The sequence below is a fragment of the Mercenaria mercenaria genome, chromosome 4 (assembly GCF_021730395.1).
Source record: "Mercenaria mercenaria strain notata chromosome 4, MADL_Memer_1, whole genome shotgun sequence".
NCBI classification, from domain to species: Eukaryota; Metazoa; Mollusca; class Bivalvia; order Venerida; family Veneridae; genus Mercenaria; species Mercenaria mercenaria.
In genome coordinates, this window is record NC_069364.1 from 84,195,703 (window position 1) to 84,221,468 (window position 25,766).

General features: G+C 33.5%; 1 protein-coding gene across 1 annotated transcript in view; it reads right to left on the reverse strand.

Annotated features, from left to right (window-relative positions):
* The window catches only part of LOC123552330 (dorsal-ventral patterning tolloid-like protein 1), a 296,660-nt gene extending 271,405 nt beyond the window's left edge, over nt 1–25,255 (reverse strand). Inside the window, exon 1 of the mRNA XM_045341905.2 lies at nt 24,489–25,255. The gene's annotated coding sequence lies outside the window, so the exon portion shown is untranslated. The remainder of the gene's footprint in view (nt 1–24,488) is intronic.
* Between the last annotated feature and the right edge of the window lie 511 nt (nt 25,256–25,766).

Consider the following 25,766-nt stretch of genomic DNA (forward strand, 5'->3'; position numbering starts at 1 on the left):
TGAGAGTTAAAAATAGCTATGTCACATTACAAGAAGATGTACATATTGCTTCAGTAGTTAGGTTGCAAAAAGATACTGTAATTAAACCTCAAACAGTGCATATTTGTTCAGGACAATTACGAAAAGACTCTAAACTAAAGAATTTTAAAACATATGAATTAAAAAGTGTTGAAGATGGTTATCTTAGTACAGAACCTGGTTTAATGGTAGCTAATTCAGTCATAAAATTACGAAAACATCGTAGGTTTCCTGTTATGTTAGTAAATTCTACAAATAGAACAATTAAATTAAGAAAAGGATGTGCTGTTGCAACTGTTGAACAAATTGATGAAAAATGTATAGCTTCTGTTTCTGATGTCAATAAATTATCACACAATAAGGGTGAAAAATCAAGTATTAATACAAAAGAAATAATAGCACCAAAAGAACACTTTCAATATGTAGAAAAATTAGTTCAAACAAACAGAGACGTTTTTGCGAATAATGACTCAGAATTGTCACAGACAGATACGATTACAATGAAAATTCCTACTGTGGAACATGAACCGATAAAACAGCGACCATATAGAGTACCATTAAATGATAGAAAAATTATGAGTGATGCTATAGATGAAATGCTTAAGGCTAACGTAATAAGACCTTCTCAAAGCCCTTATGCGAGTCCTGTTGTGCTGGTTAAAAAGAAAAACGACAACAGTACCAGATTTTGTATAGACTTTAGGAGGATCAACGCCCTGGTGAGACCCACAGCATATCCTCTACCTCATATCGATGATATATTGGCTCTTTTAGGTGATTCAAAATACTTTACTACCCTAGACTGTCGCTCAGGATTTTGGCAAATACCGATTGATGAAAAAGATAAAGAAAAAACTGCATTTACCACATTCAGAGGTCTATTCGAATTTAACGTATGTGCTTCGGATTAGTTAATGCCCCGGGGTGTTCCAGGAATTAATGTCTAAAGTCTTAGAGGGATTAGATTTTGCTGTGGCATATTTAGATGACTGTCTCATATTCAGTAAAACATTAGAAGAACATAAACGCCACTTAGATATTATTTTTCAAAGGTTAAGAGAGCATAAACTTAAACTTAAGTTGAAAAAGTGTCAATTCATGCAGCCTAAAACCGAATACTTAGGTTTTGTCATAGATGAAGATGGCATCAGACCAAATCCTGATAAAGTTAAAGCTATTAGGTCACTTCCGGTTCCAAAAAATGTGCGTGAAATTCGAAAAATAATTGGGGCATCCTCGTTTTATCGTCGATTCATCCCCTCATTCTCAGAGATAGCAGAACCTCTTATAAACCTTACAAGGAAAAAGTCTCCATTTATTTGGACAGAAGAATGTCAGAAAAGTTTTGAGAAAATTAAAGAACAATTAACAGCTATTCCTTTCTTATCCTACCCAGATCCAAACAAGCCGTATACATTGTATACCGATGCCAGCGATAGTCATGTGGCAGCGTGCTTAACTCAAGCGTGTAATTCACCAGAATCAGATGAAAATAAAGAAAGGCCTATATATTTTCTGTCTCATAAACTAAGTGAAACACAAAAGAAATACAGCACTATTGAGAAAGAGGCATATGCCATTTTTTATTCTTTGCAACGTCTAGATTTCTTTTTACACAATGCTCAATTTACAATCAAATGCGACCATTCTCCGCTTCAGTATTTATTAAAAAGCCCAATGCAAAACAAGAAAATTCAGTTATGGGCATTGTGTATTAGTGGTTACAACTGTAAGATAGAGTATCTTCCAGGAAAGGCAAATGTTATTGCTGATTTCTTTTCACGCCCACCAGAACCTGAAAATAAACAAACAGAAAGTGAGCAAGAAATTGAACCAGATATAAATGACAATACCTACAAAATATCTGACAAACATACAGTGAAAAGCATAAATGTTATAAACTCTAACAACTTAAATCCGAAAGAAGTAGCTAACAAAGAATATCAAAAACAAGATTCTTTAGTAGAAACTGTCCCAGCATTTGCAGATTTAGATATGAGATTAGAACAAGATAAAGATCCTGCAATTGTTCAGATGAAAATGCAACTTAAGCATGGTGACCCAAGTAAGGCTGAATTCAAGAAGTATTTAGAAGTAGACAATGTTCTATACTATATTTCGAACCCTGATGAAGAACCAGTAATGAGACTATATGTCCCTAGTCATTTGAAATCATTAGTTATAACAGAATATCACAACAATGGTCACCCTGGTACACAACGTATGTTTGCAACTATAAAAACAAAGTACTACTGGCCAAATATGTTTAAAGAACTTCATAGATATGTAACAACTTGTGTTGATTGCCAGTCTAGAAATTTGACAAAGGTTAAAGCGCCCTTAAGAGAAACAAATATTGCACCATTTCCATTTGCTATTGTCTCAATAGACATATGTGGTCCTTATGAGAAAACACTTAGTGGCAATCGTTACATCATTTGTTTTGTTGACATATTCAGTGGTTTTCCAGAAGCTTTCGCAGCTCCTGATAAAAGTACAAATACAGTAATAGACTTACTTTTGAATGAGATATATCCTAGATATGGATGTCCTCTCCAGATAATTCATGACCGAGGGTCAGAATTTACGAGTTCTGCCTTTAGGGAAGTTCTGAAAGAATTAAACATTGACAATGTATCATGTACAGCATACCACCCTGAAAGTAATGCAAAACAAGAACGAATGCACAGAGTTCTCCATGATATTTTAGCAAAAAGAGTTCAAGGTAATACACGAGAATGGGATCTCCATCTTAATATGTCTTTAGCAGGCATACGTCACAATGTTTCTTCAAGTTCAAAGTTCACACCTTTCTATTTAGTTTACAACAGAGACCCGATTTTACCTATTGATAATTTGCTAAAGCCTAGAGCTAAATACCATGGCGAAGAGTTTCATAAGATAGTTCTTCAAGAACAACATGCAAGTTTCCTTACTGCTTATAGACATTTAAAGCGCTCGAAACGAAAACATAAGGCACAAGTAGACAAAAAAGCAAAAGACATTAAGTTCGAAATAAATGATCCTGTCTATTACAAGAACTATCAAAGAAAAAACAAGCTTGAAGATCGCTGGAAATCACATTACAGAATTCTTGAACAAAAAGGTCCAGTTACATACCTTATTAAGAACCAGCTTGACAATTCAGTTGTTCAAGTACATGCAGATCAGATTAGGCTTGCTGACATTGCTGAATGGCCCGAACGCAAAGCTGTCAAAGGTTATCCAAGACGAAGGGTTAACTATGTAATACCTCCAGATGATTCTAGCTCAAGCAGTCATGATGAATCTGATGTTTCTGATGCTGAAATATCAAACAAAATCAGAAAAGTTAAAATGCCCAAAAGCACAAATAGGGTCCGTCAAGAACGTGAAAATTCTTCCTCAGAAGATAACATTCCTTTAGCTCAGTTAAGAAAACATTTAAGAGAACAGAGTAGGGAACAAAATGACTCAGAAGCTGAACAAAAAGCAAGCAATACTGGCGAAAGTTCAGCTAGTATAGGTAACAATACAGAAGAAAACAATTACCTTGATAATGAATCCCGTATGGAATCAGGTGCTTCGCATTCTGATCAGTCCATAGAGACGGATGACATGGATACACAGTCTTTGTCAAACGAGTCTGAAAATAATCAAAGTAACATGGTTATTGAAAATGTAACACGACACACAAAAACACCTAATCATGTTATGAAACATGATACTGATGACAAACAAAAATATCTACAAATGATATTAAGTCACATGGCTGAGAATGAAAAAAGCAAAAATGACATAATGCAAGGTTTGCTAAAGACATTGTTTTAGACCTTAACTGTAAGACAATTGTTTCAGGGCTTAAACGAAGGTCCTATCTTAGAGAATATTTTGCTATTTTATAGCATAAAATGATTTAACAAGATATTGGTAAGAAAAGTAGCGCTATATGATGACGTTGATAAATCCAAATGACTTCACCAAGGTGTATATTCATATACACTGTATTGTTTTGTAAATATCTTCAATTAAAGTTATTGTTCATACATTTATTATTATAACTGTTCGGTGTTGGTTAAGTTCCTAATGCACAAAGTTATATTTTCTGCATAGTAAAAGGCTAGTAGAAAATACAAGATAGAACCGCAACGTAACATTTGTTTCTTTAATTCTGCTGAGAACAGAATACCTATGCTGTTATTCACATTTGAAATTATTGTTATCAGAATATTTTAATGTCAAATCATTTAGTGTTCTGAAACCTGTGAGAACAATTATATCGTGAGGTTCACTTGTTTACGCATACGTTAGTATTGTAAGATGCACGCATGAAAACAGTGATGGTGTGAGATTTACAATAATGGTTATTGATTAATGTTAACAATAAAGAAAAATTGCCTGGCTAACATTTTTATGTATATTTTTGTGTTTTGGTTTCTGCAATTTAATGTTCGCTGCAGTCTGTAGAATATTAAAACCGGTGTCACGATAAGTTTCTCCACGCACCTGTTTACATTAACTGGTGTCATGATAAATTTCTCCACGCACCTGTTTCAGAAACCGGTGTCATGATAGATTTCTCCACGCACCTGTTCCAGAAACCGGTGTCATGAAAGGTTTACACACGCACCTGTTACAAAATCCGGTGTCATGGTAAATATCTCCTAGCACCTGTTTAAACATATTTCTGAAGATTTTAGCTTAAGATTAAAAAAAAAAAGAAATAGTTATATTCAACCCATCTGAAGTTTCTATACGAGATTTATGTTTTATTAAAGCACGTACGCTTTGCCAGTATCTAATGATATTTGAATTTTTTACACGTATTTTTCTTAATAGTAAAATGCAGAAAAGACTAAATCTAAGAGGCATAACAACAATTTAATAATCTATCATAGAATAAGCCGAATAAGTAAGGCTTACAATACGTAATTACTTTTATTGCATATATGATTTGTTTATTTAGATTTAGTGTTCTCATACCTTTTTTGTAAGAACAAGCACATTATTTTACTAGCAATTATAGTTAAAGCACATTTACCGCGATACATTTCCACAAAATGAATGAATTGCTGTAATCGTATTAATTCTATTTTTTGTATCAAATATACATGTTTCAAAGTTCATATCCTTGAAGTATTTAATTTAAAGTTATATTGTCATCTTTTTACAAATGCTGTGAAATAAAAAAAAAAAATGCGGCAACCAGTACAAAAATTTTGTTATTCGTTTAACTATGTATCAAATTGACTTGAACGAAAAATTTTGGCGAAATAATTCATAAAATATAAGTCTGTTTGCAAATGCAAATTAAATGTTAGAGTATTTTATATTTAAAACAATTTATATCAGTTAAAAGATAAATATATAAAGTACTTACCTTATAATAACTTGAATACGTGTAATCATTCCTCATGTCCATTGTTATATCCTTTTATTATATCTGAGTGCTCGTATTACGGTGGAACTTTAATTAAATTTCAAGCAAAATTTCTAAAACACGTCTGCACACAATACAAGCAAGAAGACAATGCCAGTTAGCTAACAGCTTCTGCTACATATGCAAAAGGGAACTGACAAATTCACGGTTGAACGCACGATATTGACCAATGAGAAACTGCGCAACAATAATAGCCCTCAAGGACTTATTATCAGTCAACTATATCAGCAACTTCCTGGTGGAACGCCAAAGTGACAAAGATAAAATCATGAATAATACAACAATCAACGAAAAATAACCCCGAGCTATAATGATATATCAATCTTTCTCTCCATCTACAATTAAAGAAACTTTGTCCAGACAGAATTTATGAAAAATGTTAAAATGGAAAAAGAAATCTGAAATTCTGTGTAGAAAACAACAAAGAAACAAGTCAAACAAGAAACATTTTAGCAGCAGATATATTTACACGATGTCAGATTCTCGTCAGAGTATTATACTTTTATTCCCCATGCAATTCTTATTGAAAATACCCAACACAGTTTGCAAATAAATTGAATATGAAGACTATTTTACCAAGATGATATGAAGACTATATTTTGCCCTAGCTGAAAACTGTAAAGAATTAACATATTAAAACTAACTGGAAGTATTTTAGGCAGTTTTAGTGATTAGCAAATTCAGGATCCCACGGCCTGCTCCGCTACTCCGCAACGAGATGTGTGCATATAGAATTCAACAACAACAGAGAATTATTACGGAACTATGAGACGCCGATGTGAACAACGCGAATCAGCAGACTTGGTACCTCATGACCGACAACTGATGTTTCTACACTGCAGAGAAATAGCTGATGTTGGAGGCAGATTTGTTTAAAATTTGTATCATTTATTGTTTACTAGTATTTCATTTGATTATTTAAAAGAAAGAAAGGAAATTTAAAAAAAAAAAAAAATAAATAAATGTTTTCGGTGCATACAAATGTATTTATAAAATGTATACACTTGTAGCATGAACGCAATTAAAAAAAAAAAAAAAAAAACATGTTCAAGGCATATAAATACCTTGATCTTTAATCTGTACTTTATACATGTGCGCGTATTTAATTTTAAAATATTAGCATGTTTCAAAAGATATATCGTATCTATAGAAGATGTGATTTTACGGCTGTTGATATCTATAAACATGTACATGTAGTATTTAAAAACCAGATATGTAATTTTGCTTTCTAATTTCAGAACCACTTATGTTTTATATGTATGGCAAGCTCTGATAGATGCATCAGAATGACGGAATTTCCACAAAATGAACGAAAAACGAGACAAACAGACGTTCATCTGACAAACGTGATACTTTAGAGTTATACATATTATATCTATATTCTGTTATATACATGTACTCGTGAAAATATAGACAGATGTGATCGCAAATGAAAAACTGTTTAATTTCAATGTATAATGTAATATTGTAAAACTACAGACGAATGTTTTGAAAAGATATATAATGCACTTATTTTGTATGAAAGAAATCATCACGTTTAAGAAATTCCTCGATTATATTTGTATTATGCTTGCACTAACTATTCTGATGCCTAAATACTGAGAAATTGTATCTATCTGTAATATTATGTACTTTAAATTGTCTTTTTATATGTATTGTAAAATTACCCAACTGTTTTTAAATCGTGCATTCAAAAGCTAATTACGTTTACTAAATTATACCTGGCGAACCCTCGGCAACAATAATCTAAACGATCAACATTAAGGATTTGTTATAGCTTAGATTTACTATTAATCTTTTTTTTATTATTTTGTGGAAGAAATGAAGGGATTTGTAATGTAACAGGTTTGAAAGGTTCGGAATATTGTATATTCTATAAATCATTGTTTAATATGCTACGTAGAAAGATGATAAACTATAATACTTGATCTAAATTGAAAAGCTGAATTGTCAAACCTGTCACAAAACATGTAGCCCAAGGGTTAAACAGGTATACTTAGTCGTTTATATCATTTACTTCCGGGATCAAAGTTAGATATGTTAAGGAAAAATGCACGACGTATTGTGTAATTTTACATAGCGGCTAGACTGCTTAATTAAATATATATGCTGAAATATAATTATTTAGAGAGAGAGAGAGAGTTAGATTTAGAGTTAGAGAGAAAGATGGGTTATAGATGCTAGATTGATAAGGTCACCTTTACTTAATAATATCTAGCTAAAATGTTATGTTTAAATATTGAAGACTGTTGCTATGCTAAATAAAACTGGTTAAAAGGTTATGTTTGTTGTATTAAATGGCCACGCTACGTTACAACGCGAATGAAATGAAGTGTGAAATATGAAAGATAGGTGCCGTTTCCAAACTTTTATGGATTCCGTGAAAAAGTGTATCTAGTGTATATGAAAAATATGACAACACTACCGGAACGCGCCAAAACGATATTTTCACATTTGGCGTTGTTTCGTTCCGTCGTCGTGGCGGGAGCGCCAGAACGCCAAGACGACGTTTTTAGGGCGCCGTTTATAAGTGTCGTTCTTTCGTTCTGTCGCGTTGCATTCTTCGTTATATCGTTTTGGCGGGGCGCCAGAACGAGGGAACGAAACAACGTCAAAAGAGGAAAACGTCGTTCTGTCGTTCAGGCGGGGGCGCCAGAACGACAGAACGAGACAACGTCAAAAGAGGAAAACGTCGTTCTTTCGTTATGGCGGGGGCGCCAGAACGACAGAACGACACTGGCAGAAATCAGCCACCATAGTTCCTTTGACCTTGTCCTCCGTTGTATCAAGATAATGTTAACAACCATACCCTAATAAAAGATTTATCATTAAAAACCATGATAGTGAAAAACGACACCATCTTGTTATGGGCAATTCAGATGCCGTAAATATAAAAGACGCACGTTAAATTTCATTTTACCATAAAACGCCTACTACTACTAAGACTGCACCTGCTTGTGTAACAGTCTAGAAATTGACTATATAAGAAATGATGCTTCTGGTGTGATTATAGTGTTCCACGTATAGCAACATAATCACGATTTAATAAGGTATCGGAATTCCTTCCTTAATTTTGGGTTGGGCTACGAAGTCGTGTTCTGTAATTGATTATTCTCTGTTATTGTTTATTGCTCTGTGTTATTATCGTGCAATTTGTGTGGTGTTGCGTGCTTGTTAGAATGAGTGTTTGGATGTCTACTAAAAGCGGTCGAATTTATTGTAACTGTGATTCTATTTTATATATTTTATCCATTGCTTGACAAATTTACTGATAATATAGAATTCATTATGGGTACATAAATCGAATTGATCATTATTCATAACACAAGGACTAAGACAAGCAAATGCGATATATGAATATTTCTATAATATAAAGATATGATATAATTTTAAGAAATATCAATAGTGCAAATGTATTTCATATCAATAGCACTTTATATCAAGCTCATTCCAAAAAATTTCAAACAAAATTTACAGCCTGATGTGGCCTACCTAATTGCAGATAGCTGATACAAGGCGGATGCACGTGGTAGTGACAAATACGTCCAAAAACCGTTAATCTACATTGATGGCCGTTTTCGATTTGGCTTTTAAGAAGCATTTGACATTACACACTCATTGCTCATTCGTCGGAACATTTATTCCTATAACCAGCTATGATTTTTCGTCTAAATATATATAATTCAGAAAGTAGTCCATGGCTGTCCCTTGCAACTTAAACTCACGTACTGGCTACGAAGATCGAGCTATATAATTCAGCGGGAGATGTAAATTCATAATAGAAAGAAATCATATCAACAGCCAGTTGCATAATTTCTCTGTTGGCAATCAGCCTCGCTGATAAAGGTACAACAGTACTAAATAGATTATCAAAAAGCACTTCCGGATAATGTCGGAAAGATAAAATCCTCAATTTTTCCCAGTTAAAGTGGCATTTTCATGCTTTATGTTAGCCAGTTGTTGTTTGTATTTCACTGTGACCTAAACTTGACATTTTGGTAGCATTTTCAAGGAGATTTGTTTTTGCATTTACAGAAATGTAAACAGACCTTATTACACATGTGTTCATACCCGCATTTTAGCTGTCAGTTTGGAAGATACTCCATAGTGTGGCATGTCAGACAAAAAATCTCTCTTAGAAGATAGATGATCCATACTTTTCTGGGTGTTTTTGTGGTTTATAGGTAATTTAAGAACGTAAGGCTAGTAATTCTTTATCAAAATGGCCCTGGTTGTGTGTTACAACTCTCAGAAGATTGTTAATGCTATATAGAACATATAGCAAATTTATTTACTACTGTATACCCTATATCGGAACTTGTCGGAAGTCTGATGTTTGTTATCACATCAGTTCAAAATACGTTTTTAAATAAATATTGCTATAAAACACCTCATCGCCGTTATTTGTAAGCGACCAGTAGGTTGTGTAGGTTGTCTATCTTGTTTCAATGCCGTTATCGGCAATTAAGCCCTCAGACTAATAATTCATCATTTTTATTAATACACTGTTGAGGCAATGACAATAGAATGTCATTTCCCTGTTATATCTACAAATGGGTTTGCGTATGGTAGTACCAGTAAGTTATTGTGCAATGCCTCACTTTGTCTGGTCTATTGTCTGACCGCTAATCATTATACACACAAATAATATTCAAAGTTTCAGTACATGATGTCATGCCGAAACCATCCAAAAACATAATTTATATTGCTTTTTCGTACATACATCATATCATTTTGCTATTGTATATGAGTCATCCATATGAATTCGCTAAATAATGCAATACAACATACGTACAAGTCTTGACTGAAAACTACCTTTATATATCTGGTTTAGTACTGTGTCGCAGTATTCATAATTTCCATTGAGCTGACTCTCGCGACTTATATATTTTGATCATGGAAATAGGTTACATAATTTAAAAACTTTAATATCCTTTTCATAATTTCCGAATATATCTGTTCTTAACGAAACTAGACAATTTGTGACCAGTTTTCAAATGATGTATGCTTTACGATGAATACAACATTTGGTGAAAAGTATTATTTTTAATTAACTCACATAATTTATCATGTATTCCCATTTACTCAGCATTTGGCTTGTAACGGAACATCTGACAAATAAATGATAGTTCTCTAACTGTATGTTTGAATAAACATGGTTTACATTCCTTCAAATAATAGTAAGTCAACATACTAAATATATATTTGAGAGAGCTTCCAGAAATACAAATGCAACAGCATGAAGAAGTTCTCTATTCAAACAACAATAAGAATATTGGAAACACTTTGTTGGTGAATAACAACATATCAAACGTTAGTATTACCTGATATAAAAATCATCTAAATGTTTAAAGTCGTGTTATTGCTGCAAACTGTAATAGTTTTCGTTAAGCAATCATTTTTTTTCCATCACATGACAGCGAAATGCCATCTGTAGCATGCCATTGCTGTTCTTATTTCGATATTCACCAAAAATGTCGATCAGATATGTAAAAAAGATCATTTGAGAGCAAAGAACTCAACTAAACAAACTAGTAGCAGACTCCGTTCTTTATAAGTATGAGAAAAGCACTGCGCGTATTATGACATATTGCAGAAATGAACTATCCCGATTTTCGCCAGGTCAATTCGTACAATGCGAATTTTACATGAATTCTTTCGTAAATAGTTTTACATTACAAAACGGATATGGTATACGATATCTTTCAATAGGGCCAAAATGAATAGATTCAATTAGTGATCATTTTACATCAGCTTGCCTAAAACTATGCTATCTTATTAATGTTTTGTTTAAAAGTAAAATTAATGTTAAAATCATATTCAATGATTTATAATGATCTTATAATCAATTATTTTATCATATCTTTTCTGATATATCTTTCAAAAATAAGAAGTACATCATTTGACATTTGCTTCGCAAAAACTCATTCCTCTCATTAAATACGACGTTAAAATACAAAGTTTTTCCCGTGCCCTGTTCAAAAAATGATATTTAGTTTCATAACTTATGACAAAGACACCTCTCCTAACAATAAACAATGTAACATTGATTTCTACAGTGTGATTACTAGTGGTCAACATAAAACATTAGCAAAACCGAATATCATTCAGTTGCAATACGTGATAATAACCAGAGGCAATTCAGAACCCAGAAATATGAAAAATACATTAAATTACCATTTTTATTTATCATAAAATCTTGCTAATGCCAATACTGCATCTGCTTGTTCCAGACACTCTCTATAAAACAGCCGTTTCTTTACTGATATATTGTTCCCTACATACCGACATAAAGACGATTTTAAAGGCATTTACCGTATTCCCCGAATATAATAGTAAAGTGAATATATATGCTGAAACTCTGGAACAAAGGGTAATTTATGATGCTTTATAGATTGTCCGGGTTCGCCGAACAGAAATGAAATGTTAGTTCCCTGTAGTATTTATAATCTAGAGGCAGTCCAACATTGCATATTAATAGTTCCATTGGGACAGTGTGCAGTTTTGTGCTGTTTGACTATCGATGATTACTAATACATTGTTGATTGCTTAATACGAACGAATACTTTGATAGGAACGCATAGCCATGAAAAGTATTAACCTTCCTTCCAAATGCTAAAATACTCATGGATATCTTATAGCCTGGAAGAAATATGAAATAAAGGAAAGTGGAAACTTCACAGGTCGCTCAACACGACAAAAACGAAAATGTTGCAGGCTCAGTTTGATTGACGGTAGTGGAAATGCATGCTACCGTCCACGCCCTCTAGCCCCGTGTTGAGCAGAACTCAACATTTACGCATGCTAAAAGTACAAAAATCAATTTAGAGACATCCGCAGATGTATTCAAACATGGAACCTTCAATGATACACGTGTTGAGGCTTGAACTCTTACTTCGAACGTTCCTTCATAATACCAAACATTTCTGACCTGCTAAAATTACAAATCATGTATACTATAGACTCTAACTGAGCGTATTTAACATTCATCCTTTGCTATCCACAATCCCAAGTCATCTGACCTCGCTGCTTTTTAAAACTTTTCAAAAAGGTCACATAATATTTCGATACCTTTTAAATTCGACAATATTGGCCAGAAAAAATAAGATGATCAACCATCTGCCGCTTCTTGTGCGAAGCAGTCCTGACATAATAACTTTACAACAGACATTATACCAGTTACTTTTTATACCATATGTATCTTCTTATTTTACGCGATATTAATCTGATGCAAGGGTGTCTTTCAGAATAAATAAGGAGTAATACAACATGCAGAAATGTCTCTTCGAAAAACAAGAACAGTGACCTACTTTATATCTGTCTTTCGTGATGTGATATCTTGCACTATTTTTTTACAAGTGTTTTCAGTTTGGTTCTTAAATTTTACATTCACAACTTTAGAAACATATTTTACACCCCATCTAATACATTTGAACGAATCTTGTCATGACAGAAGGGATATATCTGTCTGCCTCGGTACATGATACCTTCCATTTGGGATAACAGAAGTCCATCAGCTGACAGGAGGGGTACTTATTTCTGACTTGGCATAGTGTACAATCAATACACTAAACATTGTGTCACTATAACAGTGTTTTCGTGACAACTAGTGTAACTATAAACAGCAGTTCCAGTCGTGAAATGAATCTTACTGCAATTAGTGATACTAACCAGATGCAATTCTGAAGAGAGATGTATAAAGCACATTAGATTACAAATTTTATTTACCACAAATCCCTGCTAATGCAACGATTTCGTCTGCTTTTGTAACAGTCCAGACATTGTCTCAAACATTTGATTCTGTCCGCATTCATACATAAAGCCGGTTTTAGAAAGTATTTATAACCCTACCATCAATTTGAGAAACTAATTACAAAATAATTCTTGATAGAAGTATTATTCATAATTCTGGAATTTGGTGTTATTTCTCAGATGCAAGTGTGATTCAAAATAACGAAGAAGAAGTACTATGATTATGCTGAAATTGGTCCCTTATGTAATCTCAAAGCTCCAAGAATGCTTGGGTGCTACATATCTTTCGTGATGTGACATCCTACACAATTGTTTCATCCCGATTTGCACCAGATTAATTCTAACACTTTCCGAGCTTTAAGTCTTCAAAAACTCTATTGCTCATCTATGATTTTAAACGTATCTTTTCAGAACAACAGGGATACATTAATCTGACTCAGTACAAGGGATTTAAAGAGTACAACAATTGACTTTTGCTTGGCGAAGACTCATTATTCTCATAAAATTTGCTGTTTGCAATATTCGATTCATAAACTATGTAAGTTCAATGCCTAGTGTCTTACATACTTCCCTAAGCTATGTACACTGTAATTCTGTCTGCTAAAATTGCGTTTAAATGATATTAACCGGAGATAATTCAAAATATAGACATATGAAAAATAAACTAAATAACCATTATTATTTATCTTAAAACCGTGCTAATGCCAGTGCTTCATCAGCCTTTTCCAGACACTGGATAGGTAATTCTGATTAACTGTTTCCAACTCACCAACATAAAGACGACTTAAAAGGCATTTACCATACTCCCCAAATTTGATAACATGAATGTAAATACTGAAACAATGGCAATTTATAATGTTTTATAGATTTGTAGACATGACCGTCCTCATACGTACGACTTGCTACATCATCTACAAGTATCATTTGTATCACAGGACTTATATTTTACGAGAAATCAAATAATAGATTTACCTTTTTGTCAGCTTTCATTTACAAATAAACAATTCCATTTTGGATCATTATTTGCTGCACGTACAAAGAAATTGGCGTTATGAATATGGTATTCAAGACGATGGTACATACAGCATGAAAACTGGACTGTACAGTGTTGATGAAATTGCACATTCTAAAAGCCTTAAGATATTCATATAGTCAGATATGAGTTCACTTATTGGCTACAGCAAGAGGAAAAGGTTCTCATAATAAAATAAGGATCTGGACTGATGTTATTATGGTTACTTAAAAGAATGCAAAGACTTAGTCAGTTGCAACATGTAACGCTCATTTGCAATTCCGAAAACTCCGGTATGCTAATTATTGTACAAGGGCATATTTTTCCTACTGAATTGTGTCCCTTCGTGTTAACTGATACAGCGATATCGCACGAAATGCATGGCATGCTATAAACTGCATGATTAAATCTTTTCAATTAATGTAACAGAAATTCACTCGCTATTCGTCGTTTTGGGAGATACAGCTTGAGTTTTTGTCACCATGTCTAGTTGTACAAAAGACCATTGTCAAGCCCCCAGACTCATAATTCATTTCTGCTTTATATTTTTATGGATGCGCTGTTGTGGCACTGATAACAAAGTGACATTTTCCTGTTATATCTACAAATTGGTTTGTGGATTATTGTTGTGTTTTTTTTTCCTGCAGAATTGCGCTTCCTATGATTATTTGTGCAATAGGTTATTAACCAGTACCCTGCTAAATTTCTAAAATGGACTTGTCTATCATTCAATTTGGGCAGTTCCATTTATCATTCGAAGGGATGTTAACTGAAAATTTACAGACTGAATAGCGAACAGTCCAGACCATAATCGTGCAGGCTGATCTTGGTCTGCACTGGTCGCAAGGGCAAAATCACTTGCAAGCTCTAAAAGGTTAATACACATTCCGGTATCGTCCAATTCCTGAAAACATGATGTCCTGATGGTAAGTAGCCATTGTTTTAATATATCTGTTATTAAATGCCATGTCGGCAATATGAGATACAATTATAAATCTAAATAAAGATAATATATATTAACTAATATCTACTGACCCTTAAAAATATCAAAATCTGTCTGGAGGTGGATTAAAATATAATGTCGTACTTAGAATAAGTATTCATTCCGATATATTTACAAAGTATACTGACATAAGCAATCAAACTCATTTTAGACAATCCTTATTTTATAATCTCTGTGCATGTCTCATTGTGTAGTATTCCGGTCCGTCTGTATAGCTAGGCGATTTGCCATAATTGGACACTAACCTTACAGAGTATTTTAGACAACACAAAGTTTTTTTAATTCTATTTGCTGAATAACAGTTATAAAACTTACAGGAATATCTTTTAAAGCTTGTCAGCTACATAATTTTGTAAACGTTCTACGAAATAAGTTTTCAAACAGTATCTTCGTGGATGAATTTGCAATTAGGTGTTCCAGCTTGACATTAGTTGTGCAATGAACGACTTTAAGACTTCTTATGAGGGGTAGAATTTGATGCCTAAAACAGCAAAACGTAAAGCTGAACAAGCGTGCTAATCACACATTTCCCTGTTTGCAATTTGTTATTGACCAGCATCATCGTCTATTGAACATCAGACTTGTACTTCGGCTACATATTTTTGCCGCTTTCCTGTTTGCCAAAATGTTATAAAATGTCAGTTTCCTTGTAATATCTATAATACGCTCGTCTGTATTGTATATTAATAGTTCCATTGGGTCATTGTGCAGTATTTCATTCATTTGTACGTTCTGTCAGATAATCAATTGTTGTACATTCAAATATTGTTCGCAATGCAGTTTTTTCTGGTAAACTAACTTTACAAAAGCATGGGAATCCCGCCGCTCCGTTTAAAACGTTACCTGCGGAAAGTATATGTAACATGGAAATACTTCCAACATGATTCACATTTTTAAAAGTTTACCCTAGGATCAGTGTTGTTATATTTTCTGGTCCTTTGGGATCATGGAGTCCATTCAAGAGATGTGTAATAGAGTTCCGCTTAAGCCGGTGCTAGGGGGCGTGAGAGGTGTTGCACATTTTATTACCTCTCATGAACAGACTTAATTAAACCGAGTCTGCTATTATTCTGCTTTGTTGGATTTAATGCTTCCAAAGGATCGTTTTACAGACTTGAGACTTTATTATTTTTAATACAAATATTTGTTTGGGAAATATTTATTAAACACTGCATGTAACTAAAAAAATATTTATGCAAATATTGACAGCAGTGTGTGCTTCTTATTTCGCATTTGCGAAAATATGAATTAGCATGTATTATATATCTGTAGTTTATGACTTTACTAAATTTCAAACATTTACTTATCTAACTGTACTGAATTGTACAAATCTGAAATTTCTGCATTGTTTCAGCTATGTAGATTGCTACGCTGTGATGCTTGAGTTTGGCAAACGACTAGATAATCATATTTATAATCATTTCTTTTGCCTATGATGTCTTGTTCTTTCTTGTCTCCAATTGTCTATGTACGGTTTTGAGAAAAATGAACATAACAACATAAAATCTTAATAACATTAGGAGTTATCGCCAATGAACTAAACTTACGGTATGAATGAATGAAAGTTGCTTGCTATAGGCAAACTGATAAGGTTGCAACATACACTTTATTTTGATCATGAGCTAACTAAAAAAATTCAAGTGCCTGGCTTTTTCCATGTTACTCAGCCTATTCTATGGTTAACTTTTCTGTAATGATATTCTAATGTTGTTCTTACATTTATATAACACTCATTTAATTACTGTTTGCTTCTTGATTCCGAAAATATCTACATCATGTGGAGGTCAACTCTTATGCTGTTATTCCCTGACTAAACCTGTAATACAACATAGAATCATGCATCTGTTTGTTTTGAATTCGCGGCATGACTGCGAGAAATAATTCAGATTTCCATCGTAACACAACTGAGTAGTTAATGACTTTTTTGATATGAAACCGCTTTTACACAGCATGGTCGTTAAATATGTTATTGTTAATAATAAAAAATATCTGTACAGTCGATTGTACATAGACAGTCATAAAATAACTACTGTTTTATACAACTGAATGAGGAATTGTTAAAGAGTTTTTAAGCATATGCCATCGCTGGACTGGTGTATTGTGCTGTTATATTTTGCCTCCGGCACCTTACTTTCCTTTCCTGAGATGTAGTGCTAACTATATTTATAGTAATTTCCATTGGCATCAATCGCTAAAATCTTTTAAAAGTATGTCAATATGTCTTACAGACATTGGATATAATAGGCCTACATTCACTACATACAATTAAAAAAAAAAATTAAAAAAGATATATCATAGTCTACGAAATAGCCTAGCTTTGATAGCGTATATTTTGCAATATATACATTACCTCTTATCACGTTTAAATGAAAAAAAAAAATACAAACAATTTATTACGAAGCATTCTTTCTTTTTCGTGACGTACCTTTTTAAAATCCAATGCAGTAGTCTGGCTATCGGCTGGATAATTGTTTATTTTAAATTTATTATTTTTTGATACTTATTTTTTCACTCTTACTATCTCAGCAACATTTGGTCTCATCTCTAATCATCTATGTACGTTTTGAGAAGAAAGGGGACATGATTGTACTAAATCAGAATAGATTCAGGAGTTCTTCTATTAACAAAAAGGACTACCATTGCTGCAATAAAGTGCTCGATGCAATGTAATAATGTGTATTAATATTTTATGAAGGCTAGCTTTGTACTTCGGTGCAATGCGCTGCTAACACGTATATTCTGCTGCACAATTATATCAGACTGACACAGCACGTTATGAATATTTAATTTAATACTACAGGACAGGTGATAATAATATGTTGTTATTTTTATTTTCTCAGCGCTCAGCAAATATAATGTTAATCTATATGAATAATTTATTCATATTGATTGATATCCTTCCAACTGCAACTACAGGCTAACAGTTACTTACAGCATACACGAAAGTTACCACGGTAATAAGATTAAGAATGGCGACATTGCAGTGATGATAATGGTTTCCGCGAAAAAAGATTTGTGAGACCCAACTTATTATTCTTTAAAAAACCTAGTCAAATCCTTTCGATTTAGATAAAGCATTTGACAAAGTGAGTTATGAAAAAGCCTTCTTTGATATGGCTGACTACAGTATAAATGGCAAAACCCTTAAATGGATGAAGAGATTCCTTAACAAACGGCTTCAGTCCGTAATCTTTAACGGTATAAGCTCAGAGCCCTAACCTGTTTCTTCTGGAGTTTCGCAGGGATCCACGCTTAGGCCCCTGCTCTCCCTAGAATAATATGTCAAAAGTTTGTCAGTCTAAGGATGACACTGCAATATACATGTCAAAGACCTCCCAAAGATGACCTTACGAAAATAAAGGAAATGGTAGATTTCCCGGAAGCACAGAGCACCTCAAACACAGCCATAGATATTAGACATTAGTAAAGCGTGAGTTCGACTGAGATATGACATTCAAATTCTCCAAGTATTACACAGGTTACACAGATCACAAGAAGCATCCTATTCTGCCATTTTACTACCTGCATACTAATAACACACTTCTAGAGTATGTATGTTACTCCAGCAAAATACCTTTACATGGATATTTTTAACAATCTCTAGTGAAACACCGGCATACACAGGCAAACTAACATGATAAAACCATATGTTTCCTTTGCAGGAACGTCTACTATTCTAAAACACTTAAGTCCATGGCATACCAGATCGTTTTCAGTCAACAGCTGGAATTTAGCTTCGCAGTCTGATCTTCATACAACAACCCCCCCCCCCCCCCCAAAAAAAAAAAAAAAAAATGAAGCGGTTTAAAGATGGACAGCGCGTTGGGCTATGCCCGACTTTGCCGCACGTCATCCAATATAGTCTTAAATGCCACAGGTTAGATCTTTGGCGAATAGACTCTCGACTTTTTCTTAATTATAAAATTTCAAATCATCTGGTTGCAATCCCTGACAAAAATATCACGCCATTATCTTATAAATCTTTACCTTAATTAGATATCGCCTTATGCATGTCACGTGATTTTGTTAAACTCATTTGCTTAATATTTCATTGAATGAATTTACCGTTACAATTTACACTTTCTTGATTTAATTTGTCAGGATCACTGGTCTTAATCTACTTCATCTATTTTCAAAACCCTGTGGAATTGTAGGAAAAGTTGAAATATTACATTAAATAGGGAGCGTCCGAGGCCGAATAGTTCAGGTCGTTCACTTCAAATCAATTTATCTTTACCCCTGTGGGATAGAAACTTTGCTTAGGTTATAGAATTATTACATGTGAGGAGACCATCCAGCTGGCTCGCTTACAGGAGGTCAGTGGTTTTACCCAGGTGCCCGCCAGTGTCTGAAATAACGCAGGGTCCTCCCCATGCAATTGCTTTGTGTGACGTTTAACCCAACAAACACAAAACAAAACAACATTGACACATGCAACTGGTTGTAGTCTTTGGAATTAGATTTAATAAAAACGTTGCTTGTTTACTTCATACATTATCAGGAATAACCCGACCGAAATTCCGTTACAATGTTCTTTTGTTGGAACTTTATAAAGTCTTGTAAATTTGTTCTAACAGTACAGCCGATTTAAATTTTACATTCTACTTAGTTTCTACAGAAAATCGCTATTATGTTACAGAACTGACTAGTGATGAGTATTACAACACAAGATCACAAGATACTATTTTACGAATACTTCTTTTTATTTAAAGCGTATTGTAGATTAAAGACATATTCTTGTCCACTTCAATTTTTCCTTAACTGCGTATACTACATGTATGTAGTGTCAAGTTGTTTGGAGCGAAAAGGGTCTAATCACATACAGCACCCCTCCAACTAGTGCAGTTGTTCTGAATACTGGATCAACAAATCGATACTAACCCATGCGCAGATGCTAACTGCAGGTCAATTAGAATAAATACAATTTTCTCAGTTAACTTTACCATCTGTTGCAATGGTATTTGGTTTCTAGGAAAATATACTGATTTTTTGTTGGAGGGACTAAAATGCAACATATGTTCGGAAATAAGACGCCTTCTCTATACACTATAAAATCATAATGCGCTTGCAATATGGTCTTTTGCATATGCACACTGAGATATTTTAATACTTATGGAAACAATATATATTTTGATTAAGCTCTAGTGTTTGCGTGATACTTTACATGTGATAACAACCATTACTCTCTGGTTCATGCCACAAATATCAAGGACCACGCTGGAAATATAAAAAAAGTCACGTTTTTATTTTGTTATATCCTTAGTTATTGGTGTACATGTCAAATGTGCTATTGTACTATCTTTCATTAAACCTGCGTCATATTTCATAGTTTACAGTAGATAATTCTTATATGTAATTCGTGTTACAGTCAGGTAAATTGGAAACTTGTAATAAAATCAAAAAAGTTTAAATACCGTGAAATATAATTGAGTCGCACCATGAGAAAACCAACATAGTGCAATTCAGACCAGCATGCATCCAGGCCAGTCTGCATCATGTTGTTCGCTTTCAAAGCCTATTGCAATTAGAGAAACTGTTCGCGAACAGCATAGATCCTGACCAGACTGCGCGGGTGCGCAGGCTGGACTGGATCCATGCTGGTCGCAAATGCACTTTGTTGGTTTTCTCATGGTGCGGCTCATATCATGTTTAATTACAAATATTCGTTTCTATTATGTGATATCTACCCCAAGTTGTCTGCATAAATGTGTTTATATGTAAGTAATGTGTACCACTAATTTTGATCGTATTAAATCTGATGATGTTCAAAAATGTGTTATGGATAAACACACATGTAATTATTCTCGTGAATAATTACAATAATTGTTGATTTACAATATATACGTGAATGTTCAAATCCGAAATGTTCAAATGGAAATGAACAGATAGGTTGAAAGTGTACCTGTGGGAATAAATTTATACACGTATGTGTAACATTGTACTGCTGGTATAGTTGGATTAATTTACTTTTGAACCGGTGATATACCAGATACATGTAAAAAGTATGGCTCATTTTCAGCAAACCATTTGAACATGAGTTATGTTGATGTCTACACTTCCTGAGCATTATCAGATATATACGGAACGTAGCTCTATGTACCATATGTTTCAGAACAATAACAACACGTGATACATGACACTGAAAAGGAGCACAATGTGTGCAAAATCGAACGCAACATAGGATACAACTACAAACCAATAAATTTGGATTCAGAAGTTTACAACGATTTTCATTGGCATTTGTAATGCAGTGTATATTTAATAATTTCCATATATGTTGCACATATGTTTTAATGCAGATTTGCGTTCTCATCGAAAAATGTATTCCTTAGGACTGTAGCTTATTAGAATTAAAACAGTCCAGATGAATATTTGGTTTATTGGAAAAGTGGATCGAATTCTTATTTCAGCCCAGTTTCAGCCAATATAATTGTCTGGTATAAGCAATAATTCACACACATATACATACTCTAAACGACTGCCAATCTAGTATTTATCTAAATAAACGCTCTCCTTTGGATGTACACATTTAATAAACACACATTTAATACCCTCCAAAGTAGACTAGCCACCAGACTGATAATAAGGAATTTGTCACAAATTTTCAACTTTTGTATTTTTTCATAGTGACAAATGCCAGTCTATTTTAGAGATTTTTTTCAGGGGACTGATTCTAATATTGATATTGGACATAGGATATAAACTGACTATATTCACAATTTTAAAAATAAAAATTAAAAAAAAAATCATATTGTAGGAGCTAGTCTACCTTCTAAGAATCCAGATCCAGACATGTTTCAGTATGGAAGAAGGCGAATAAAACAGCATCAATGAATATTCAAATCAATAATGGATTGAGAGAGAAAATATTGGTACAATGTAAAACTTCTTGAAGATTGTAAATTATACAAGGTGACATTAAACACCTTTTAGTCTTGTTTCAAGTACATTTTTTATATAGATATGACAGATATAGTAAATACGTGTATTGCAAAGTTAAGGACTAGATTGTGGTTATATGTAGTTACCGTCTGGGCATTTGAGCACAAGCTCCTAATTCCAACTGTCTGTAAACTATCAGACAAATATATCTGTACCACTGTTGATAACTTATAAACTGTCTTTCTGTCGTTGTGGTGGGACAACGACACAATGATAAAGAGAGCAAATTATCGTTGTGACTGGTGAAGAAAATGGTAGGACGAAACTGACAGAAAACAGTACCTACAGTATGCGCTTATACGTATAACTGTACATTTGTGCCATTTAGAAGTAATCTAACTGTAATAGGGTATTTGTCTCGCTAGAAAATTTTATTGAATTTCTCCGGTATCTAACGTAATCTACAACACATGCATCTTTAATAATTAACGGAGGAGACGAGTGAGGGAGGTATTAGTAACCTAGATAGTCACGTGGGTGAAAGTTGATTGCCATAATTTCTAGGACTTGATTCAGTTAATTATTAACATCATGCCAGGTTCATTGTGTAAGACGCTACATTTGCAAATAAGATGTCGGCACTTTTTCTGAGACATGTGTTTTATTCTGGGAACGTCAAATTCTATCGAAATTTCTCATGCATATACATCTAACAGTTTATCCTGAATTGTCGAATCCCATATTCTTTAACAGATTTTCTATTTTCTTTTACAATAATATGCAGTTCCCGGTCAGTTGATAACAAATAAGTACAAGTAACAGTTTCAATATTATTTTGCTCACATCCCCGCTATATTTCGCGAGGCGAAAATTTTGTTTCAAAATCTGCCCTTTTCAATGTTCTTTTAAGGTTTTCTGGAACTTTCGTCTTCGAAATTTGCCTACTGACGTCACTACTTGCTTACTTATTAATGTAAAGTGACAATTAGTTTTTGCAATTAGTTCCTTAACAATATACGAATGAACTTTGTAAAGGCTATCATCAATGTTATTCGCATTGTATCGACGAAGCTTTCATTTGAACCTTTTTAATAATTCATTGGACAAAATATAAAACATTTTTATTTAAACCTTTATTCAAACGTTAAGTTTACTCTGGGTATCTCGTGGAAATCGTAAATATTGAGTTAATGATCGGCTACTCTTAAATGTATTAATTTTGATGTCACTGCGTTAGCCACACGTACGGTATAATTGTGAGGTAAAAAGTATATACATGACATGTACATGTATTTATCTGTTTTTTACACAGTAATTCCTTCAAATTACCTTATGTAATTGGGTATCTAAAAGTTTAAAATATTTCTGCGGAAGCTCATATTTAATTTGTTTTATGGACCACTTATTTATCACCTAGATTGACATTAAAATCTACTGACACTCTACTGCAAAAAGGGGGTCACAATATGACAACCTTTTAACTTTAAATGCAAATTGATAAGCAAATACTAGAATCATCTGGGCGGTAAAACAAAACAACATGTTGTGGAAAATGTCTTATAAATATTGATACAAAGGTATATTTTTGCATAATTTAACAGTGGTATACACAATACCTATTTAAAAATGACGTTTAAAATAATGATCATAATCGCATTGTATGAACGAACTTGTCAAAAGCTGATTTTTTTTTTCATAATAGAAAAGTTTGTATTGCGACGCGCCTACAAGTAACGTCACAATAGATTTATATCATTGTAGAGGGCAGGGATAAAACAGCTGTTTGTACATATAAAAACACTTTCATTGGATCTCTGTGAGAAGGCATTCTGTTGTCGACTCTATCACTCTGACATGTGTTTATTACCTTTATATCAATATTTATAATACGTACAATACAAATGTTTACATAAGTTTGCTTGGATTAATTTCTCCGTCATTTTAAGCCATATGGTATAGTGATATATTCACTTTACAGGTATGATGTCTGGTAGCTCCACATGATAACTATACGCTTGAGTGCAGGCAAATATAAACAAAAATCAAATCTTGTGAATGGGAAAATGTTAATCGGTAGACAAAATAATAGAGAGCGGGTGGGGTTAATTAAACTGGCAGAAAGTCTGAAACATCATTGTATGCACAAGCTGAGACGACATTTTCTTATGAATAATTTAACAGTGATGTACACAATGTCTGATTAAAAAGAGCGTTTTCGTTCCTTTCTCAATGAAAGCCGATAGTGTTCATTAAACATGGAACGTACGCTATAAAATAGAGTGACTTTTATTAGTCACGTATCCCCATGAAACACACGTGTATATTTGAAGTAAATATTTTATGAAGCTAGCTAATCTAGCGTGGCATTGACTAGAAAAGAAAACATCATTCAATTTACTTACCGATATTCCATGCACTTATTCCAAAACACTGAAAAAAGTATATTCCGGAGTCACAATCTCTTCACAGTGACTTCAAATGAAAATATGGTAACAACTTCAGTTGTATGTTAATTACCAGAATATGTGAAAAAAATGTGTAAGACAATAAACACTAAACTTCTATTTCCAATATTGTTCCTCCCAAAGAAATACTTATTGATGCTCTTTTTGCTGATTGAAAATGGACTTAACGGTGAAATATATCCTATACACATGCAACACTATAACATTTCGTCTGCGTACCGCGGATGAAATAAACATTAAATGTGAAACTATTTAATAACTATCATCTCCCATATCGTTCATCTCTTTTATTCCTTTCGCTCTTAACAAACACTCCAAACAGACCCCGTGAACACTTTAATGCTCACTTGCTATTTGTCTAATATTGCTCGTTTTATCATATAACATTCACGGCGCAAATAGGTCTTTTGTATTCCACTACCGTTTCATATCACACAATATTGACTGTTTAATTTTCATCTAATTTCTTATTTGACTAATTCGATAGCTTCAATTAACATACAATACCCGTAGAATACAACGACACCGTCTAGCCTTTATGTTAAAGTAACACTTTCAAAGTATATACGATCAGGAAACTTTTATCCCGTGTAGACACAACGCTGATACAACATCTTTGAATAAATCATTTATTTTGAGAGTTATCAATTTATCCAGAAGGCAAAACTGTCTCTAATATTTTCCTCTTATATCTCGACTGAGCTATTCAATGTGATCAAAATAACGGCGCTCATGCTATACAATGTTAAGTTAGGAAACATGTGTGCCTCTGTTCAATCGATATATCGACGCTGAAAAGCGGCGCGCAATATTCCCCGACTTTGTCTCCCGCTCTTCTTGTCCTAAATTTGTTAAGTTACAATTCTTTTACAATGACATGATATTTCAGAATAAGAAGGATGACTGCTATTGTGTCAGCAACACGTGCTAATGAGAATAAAAGAGATCCAGTCTCTTATGTAATGTAGCCGAGAGAGTTTCCCAAATATTTCTGTTAGCTTTGTGTTACATGCATATTTATAGAGGACACTGTATAAATATATTAATGTGCATATTTGGTAGGTTACAGGTAATCAAGTTGTACAAGATACAATTATCGAACTGTACGTTTAATTATAATTGCCAGGCACCAGATTTTGTGTCATTCCTTTCGAAAATTCGCGAAATACATTGTAGTAAATGCATCTTAAACAACCATCGCTTTACATACATGTT